Here is a 7,068-nt window from a genome sequence, read left to right as displayed (position 1 = left end):
CCCATGGCCCAGCCCCTGGTGAACTCGTGAGTATAAAATCCGAACATGCTTATCCGTCCAGACTTGTCATGGCATAGCACTTTAATCTGAGCCATACTTCTTATAGTCCTGCAAGGTCCCGCGCCGGACAACACTCGTTGGAGGACTTGCTGGGTTCAGATGCTATGGAGAGCGGGACACCCCCAAAGGGCCCCTCCCCCGGACATATGAAGGACACTGAGGTTTCATCCCAGAAGGACCCAGGCCACGGAGGGGGGGGGGAGATCGCAAAGGCGGCGCCAGGAGGCCAAGCTTCAGGATCCGGGCACATGGGAGAGAAGGCTCCCGTGGATGTCGACGGCGGGGATCATCTTGAATCTGGCCCCGAGTCGGACATGATATTGGAGACCAATAAGGCCCCAGAATTAGACAGGCAGCCTCTGTTGGCTGGAGGGGGTGTGTCTATTCCACCGGCAACCTCTGTCCAACAAGAGGTGTCGGATGCTTTATTAGCGGCGCTGAAGAGCGCCTCCATCATTGATGAACATCGTGCCCTTATGGGTGAGGTGATTGAGAAGATTCAGTCCGCTGAGAGTGGACTGAATGAATCCTGTATCAGCCTCATGAGAGGCTTTGAGGTATGTTTTATGAGATTTGGAAGAGTGTCATGGTATAGATAGCAGCCCCTGATACACTGTTCTGTGGAAGAAAGAACCGAATAGAGGATCAAATTTATGTTCGCAGGAGACTAACTTGATGACATCTATCTCTTTTTTAATAAGCAGGCATCTATAGAGACTGCCTCCTCTCATGCTGCGGAAGTATCCGGACTGAGGCATAGTCTGGAGCGGGCCGAAGGAGAACTTGGCCGAGTGAAGAAACAGCTGGAGGATAACCAAGGTATGCAGAAACCTTGTTCATTTATCACAAATAAATAAGTGTGTATGATTAAAATATTTTTATGATGTGCTCTAGGGGCGACGTCCGAAATTGAGGCTCTTAAGAAGGTTGTGTCCGAAGACGAGAAGAAGGCAGTCGTAGAGCAGGCTCTCCGTGAGAAGCACGAGGTGAGAGTTATTGAAGCTGAGTGAGAGCTTCAGGAGGCCGTGAAGAAATGCGAGACCTTGGAGCAGAGTTTATCAGGGAAGGAATCCGAACTCTCCCAGGCTCGCCAAGCCGCAAGTGATGCCCGGGGGGAAGCCCAAGGTGCCTTGAAGGAAATCCAGGAGGCGAGGAAGATTGCGGCTGGTAAGGCTTTTTCTATACAAAGAGGGTATTTGAAAGGAGAAAATCAAGTTGAGAGTTTGAATTCTGATTTCTCCATGGGTATTTGCGGAGCTGCCGTGCAGCATATCTGATGCCGCCCAATTCTACCGAGTCGAAGAGAGGAATACTGCGGATAAGCTCTTCTGGATGCATTATCTGGCACCGAATTATCTAGTGCCTTTCTCCGATCAACTGAAGTAGCTGGTCGAACTACATAAGGCGACCGAGCTAGCCATGAAGTATTTAATTATCCGGCTGTGGCCCGCCGAGCCGATTCCAAGCAGTTACTTCGGGCTCGTGAAGCGGCTTGTGAGTGCCTGCCCTTGACTCGAAGTCATCAAGCGGTCGATCTGCATAGAAGGTGCACGAATGGCCTTCACCTGTGCAAAGGTGCATTGGGGGAAGATGGATGCGGAAAAGCTGATGACCGAGGGACCGCCGGAGGGAAAGGAGCACCGCAAGCCCGAGCTGTATTATGAAGGTGTCTTTAAAGGAGCCCGCCTTGCGGCGGAGCAATGCACCAAGGACATTATATTTCTGTGAATACGGTCATGTTTGTCCTTTGTCATGTTTGAACAAGGTCGTTTCTATTATTTATTGCTTGTCGTTTGAAAGTTTTTCCTCCTGTGCGGCCGTTTTATATACTAATCCTGAGAGTTGGCCAGTCGGCGGCTTCTGCCCCCACGTACTAAGTACGGGGGTGTTCGGGATAAACCTGAGCACTCTTTATCCCAGTTTTGGGTCCTTGAAGGAGGTGTTCAGCACAGCGAACCAGGCAATCAGACTATAGGGTTTTATCACTCTCACTTAGCCATAGGAGTTCTAAAAGTAAGGTAGGCGCAGCCCCTGGTGTTTGGAAGACCGCACGAGGGGCTCTATAAGCGCCTAATTGGAAGAAAAGCCGATCCATCGCATGCTGCATTGGTTATGGCATTATGCAGAAGAAATCCTTAAACATTTTACAACCTCTCGAACAGCTGACCAGCTCTCGCTGCATCATGAAAGTCAGTTTTTGGCTTTCTCTACTGAGGTGCTCGTCCGGAAGAACCGGGACACAATCACAGTAGTTCTCCGTGTGCTACCTTAGCAGATATAGCGGAACGTAAGGTACCAAAACATAGGAGCCGGGCAAACCCAACTATTGACCCAAGACATGATTCGAAGCTGATGCATATAATGCTATAAGTTCGGGGTGCTGAATTGCCGTGAAGGTGTTCAGACTTTTTTGCCGTAGTATGGGTATAATGAAGACCCTGGCATATTAAGGAATATCACGATATGCAACTACCTTTTAACAAAAGAGTTTTAATAAGAAATAGCAGCAGACGAGCATCATATAAACTCACATGTTGTATTTGAGTAATACGTCAATGCGTATGAATACAGGTAATGTGATAAAAAGGAATATGACTGCGGAACCTGCTGAGACCAGGCGGGAGGAAGGTGTATGCGGATCCGGAGTGTGGTCGAATGATCATAGAGGGGAATATCTAGAGATTCCCTTACGCGCTCGAATTGTCTTCATGCCATCCGTCCTGGCCTATGCAAAGGTGAACCTGCAAAGAAAATGTAAGAAATGGTTTTGCGCCACGGAGCGGTTGAGCCGCGGTATGTGGCTTGTCTTAACTTTTTGCCGAGTGTTTTTAATTAAGCTCCGGGTGAGCCAGGCTATCCTGCCACATAGTAGTTCGGACTCCTTTTGCAGAGTCCGGGAGCTTGGCCGTTGACTCGAGGTTCGGTTGGAGGGTGTCATCCGTTGGTCTTGCTCTTAAAGCGGCGGTGGACTTTTCAATAGTGACGGGGAGTTTGGCCCTGCCATTAACCGTGATGATGCCGCGCGACCCGGGCATCTTGAGTTTACAGTAGGCATAATGTAGCACCATGTTGATCTGAGCGAAACTGGTTCGTCCGAGCAATGCCTGATAGTCACTTCAAAAGGGGACGATGTCGAAGACTAACTCTTCGATATGGTAACTGTCCGGAGATCCGAAGACCACTTTCAGTGTGATTGAGCCCGTGCAACAGGCCTCTACATCTGGTATGACACCTTTGAAGGTTGTTTTTGTGGGCTTGATCCTTGAGGGGTCGATGCCCATTTTCTGCACTGTATCCTGATAAAGCAGGTTCAGGCTTCTGCCACAGTCCATAAGGACTCGTGTGAAGTGGAATCCGTCAATGATGGGGTCGAGGACCAATGCGTGGCCGAACCGCCATGACGGATACTGGTAGGATGGTCCCTGTGATCGAAAGTGATCGGGCAAGAGGACCATGGGTTGAACTTTGGGGCGACTGGCTCTATTTCAAAGACGTCCCTTAGTTCACGCTTCCTCTTGGGAATATGGGTTGCATATGTCATATTCACCGTTTTCACCAGGGGAGGGAATTTCTTCTGTCCTCCTATGTTTGGTGATCGGGGCTCCTCCTCGTCATCTTCGCTTTGAGACCCCTTCCCCTTGTTTTCGGCACCTGACCTGCTAGCTTGTCTGAAGACCCAGCATTCTCTGTTGGTATGATTGGCTGGTGTTCCTGGGGTGCCATCAATTTGGCATGGACGGTCGAGTATGCGGTCCAAACTGGACGGGCCTGAATTGTTTTTGTTGAATGGCCTTTTCCGCTGACCGGACTTGGAGCCACTGAATCCGGCGTTGACCGCTGTGTCTTCGGCACTATCACTGTTTTTGTGACACTTGTGTTTGTTGCGCTGTGGTTTGTCGTTGCTATCCCTGGCGTTTGATGTGCCAGGATTGCTTGTTGTGCTGTTGCTACGAGCCAACCAGCTATCCTTGCCCACACAAAAGTGGATCATGAGTGTGGTGAGGGCTGCCATGGACTTTGGCTTTTCTTGGCCGAGATGTCGGGCAAGCCACTCGTCACGGATGTTATGCTTAAAGGCCGCTAGGGCTTCGGCATCCGGGCAGTCGACAATTTGGTTCTTTTTAGTTAGGAACCAGGTCCAAAATTTCCTCGCTGCCTCTCCGGGCTGTTGGGTTATGTGACTTAGATCATCAGCATCCGGTGGTCGCACATAAGTGCCCTGGAAGTTGTCAAGGAATGCGTCTGCCAGGTTCTCCCAACTCCCGATGGAGTTTGCCGGCAAGCTATTCAGCCAATGCCGAGCCGATCCCTTCAGTTTTAGTGGGAGGTACTTGATAGCGTGTAGATCATCTCCGCGGGACATGTGAATATGGAGGAAGAAATCTTCTATCCATATCGCGGGGTCTGTAGTACCATCGTATGATTCAATGTTCACGGGTTTAAACCCTTCTGGTAATTCATGATCCATTACTTCATCAGTGAAGCATTGGGGGTGGGCGGCGCCTCTGTGTCGGGCTACATTGTATTCAGTCCGGCCAGACTTTTGTTTAGTGTATCTGGCGTGACGGTATTCATCATGCGTTGTGGAGTGCCCCCGTGATCCGTAGATCGGTCTTGACTGTCCTACTTTGTTTTCCAATACGTCTCGCAGGTCCTTCATGTAGCCCCGGCCCTTCGTGTTTTTGCTTGATTGGCGACGGGGTGCGGTCTGGACTGTCTCGGCCACGGGGTGGCCGGTCAGCCGCATCATGTTCTGGTAGCGTGGGCTTTAACGCCTCCTCCTCGAGTTGAGGTAGCGACCTGCGCTTTGGGTAACTTTTGGTAGGGCGCTCGAGTCCGTATTCCTCGGCAGCCAGGACCTCGGTCCATCTATCAGTTAGCAGATTTTGATCAGCTTGAAGGTGTTGCTGCTTTTTCTTCAGGCTTTTTGTAGTGGCTATAAGCCGTCGCTTGAAGCGCTCCTGCTCGACGGGATCTTCAGGCACCATGAATTCTTCGTCGCCAAGGCTCACTTCGTCTTCAGAGAGAGGCATGTAATTATCATCCTCTGATTCTCCATCTGTTGCCTGTTCTTTAGGGCTAGCTTCCCCATATTCTTGCTCGGCCTGCTCAAAGCCTGGCTGGGCTAGATTGTTTTGGTCTTCGGCACCATCCGGATTGTTATCATCTCTTGTGCCGGTATCACTATTTTTTCTATGGTGGGGCTTGGAGCGGCGCCTATGACGCCAGTGCCTAGATTGCTTCTCCAAGGGATTATCTTCCGTTACATCATCGCCATTGCTTTCTTTGGAGGTGTCCACCATATGATGAGGTGCTTGTCCAGCGCCCTATAGGCGGTGGTTCCTATTCTTCTCCTGCATCGTCGTGCATACCGTCGATGTCTTCGGAGTTGACGTCAAGCACACCGGTTAAGTCATCGACAGTGGCTATTAAGTGGGTGGTGGGTGGAGAACGAATTTCTTCGTTGTCCGCTTCCCACTCGAGTCGGACATAGTTCGGCCAAGTGTCTCCTAACAAGGAGAGAGACCTCAATGAATTTAGCACATCACCCAAGGGCGAGTACTGAAAGATATCCACGGATGTGAACTCCATGACTGGGGCCCAATCATATTCGATAGGCACGGATGTACGCGTTTCGGATCCTATAGATGGAGACGAGTTCGAGGGTCCGACGATACCGGCCTCATAGGAGGTGGGGTCAGTGTTCGGCTCCAACACCGATGAGTGTGCGGCCTCCGTGGCGGGGTCCATCCACCTGTCCTCGGATGGCACAATCTGCTCCGGATTGATTCCCGGGGCCGCCGCAGGTGCGATCTCCCAAACACTGTCCGATGGCAGATCTAAGTCATGCTCGTCGTGACTGTTCGACACACCTGACACGGGCTCGAATCCGTCAAAGATCAAGTCTCTGCGGATGTCGGCAGTATAGTTCAAGCTTCCAAACCTGACCTGGTGGCCAGGGGCGTACCTATTGATCTGCTCTAGATGGCCAAGCGTGTTGGCCCGCAGTACGAAGCCGCCGAATACGAAGATCTAGGGGAGGAAAACATCACCCTGGACCGCGTCGTTGAACATGATTGAAGCAGCCATCAAGCCTTATCGTGACGAAACAGAGGAACTCTCACTGAAAGCACCAATGTCGGTCTCAAAACAGGCGGATCTTGGGTAGGGGGTCCCGAACTGCGCGTCTAAGGCTAATGGTAACAGGAGGCGGGGCACACGATTTTTACCCAGGTTCGGGCCCTCTCGATGGAGGTAATGCCCTACTTCCTGCCTGATTGATCTTGATGATATGAGTATTACAGGAGTTGATCTACCACGAGATCGTAGAGGCTAAACCCTAGAAGTTAGCCTATGATTATGATTATTCTTGTCCTATGTACTAAACCCTCCGGTTTATATAGACATCGGAGGGGGCTAGGGTTACACAGAGTCGGTTACAGAGAAGGAAATCTACACATCCGAATTGCCAAGCTTGCCTTCCACGCAAAGTAGAGTCCCATCTAGAAATGAGACGAAGTCTTCAATCTTGTATCTTCATAGTCCAACAGTCCGGCCAAAATATATAGCCTGGCTGTCCGAGGACCCCTTAATCCCGGACTCCCTCAATCATCATTGTTTGCTCGGATGAAGCTGAGGCCTAATTTTCTTCTTGCTTCGATCTCACGGTGCTGCCGGCGCTCAGTCCTTAGCAGACATTGCGTGGCTCCATCCACGACGGCGTCGCTGGCCATTTCCTCCATGCCTCGCTCCCTCGGTGGTGACGTCCACAAAAGTAGGACCTACTGCTGCTTTGGCTCTTGTTCGCGCTGTTGCTCTGCTCTTGCTCTCGTTCCCCTGCTTGGTCTGCTCTTGCTCCTGCTCTTGCTCTTGCTCTTGCTCACGCTGCTTCTCTCGCTCTTGCTCTTCCTTGAGCTACTGCTCTCGCTCTTGCTCTTTCTTGTGCTGCTGCTCTGATTTATCTACACTTTAGTCGACTGAATCGACTTTTGGGTCAATTATTTTCAG

Source organism: Triticum dicoccoides, chromosome 3B, assembly GCF_002162155.2.
Source record: "Triticum dicoccoides isolate Atlit2015 ecotype Zavitan chromosome 3B, WEW_v2.0, whole genome shotgun sequence".
NCBI lineage: Eukaryota > Viridiplantae > Streptophyta > Magnoliopsida > Poales > Poaceae > Triticum > Triticum dicoccoides.
The sequence above is the reverse complement of the archived record's forward strand: the minus strand, read 5'-3'. Positions refer to the sequence as shown.